Below are 308 nucleotides of genomic sequence, written 5' to 3' on the forward strand. Positions count from 1 at the left end.
GATACACAAATACTTACCACTGTATTCCAATTGCCTGTAGTATTCAACGGTCACATGCTGTATAGGTTTGTAGCCTACAAGCTACAGGTTGTACCGTATAGCCTAGGTGTGTGGTAGGTAGGCTATCCGATATAGATTTGTGTTAGTATACTCTATGATGTTCACACAATGGTGAAGTCTCCTAATGACACATTTCTCAGAATGTCTGCCCATCACTTTGGCCAGCTGACTCATTTTGTGATGGCAATTGTCAGACCAATTGAAAGGTGATCTGACTTGTATATTCTCTTGGTTAATTGTATTTACAG

The 308-nt window shown here is 39.9% G+C and overlaps 1 long non-coding RNA gene across 8 annotated transcripts in view; it reads left to right on the forward strand.

The window, feature by feature from the left end:
- Nucleotides 1–308, forward strand: part of LOC105496108 (uncharacterized) — a 52610-nt gene that overhangs the window by 35863 nt on the left and 16439 nt on the right. The window lies entirely within an intron of this gene.

Source organism: Macaca nemestrina, chromosome 15 (assembly GCF_043159975.1).
Source record: "Macaca nemestrina isolate mMacNem1 chromosome 15, mMacNem.hap1, whole genome shotgun sequence".
Classification (NCBI taxonomy): domain Eukaryota; kingdom Metazoa; phylum Chordata; class Mammalia; order Primates; family Cercopithecidae; genus Macaca; species Macaca nemestrina.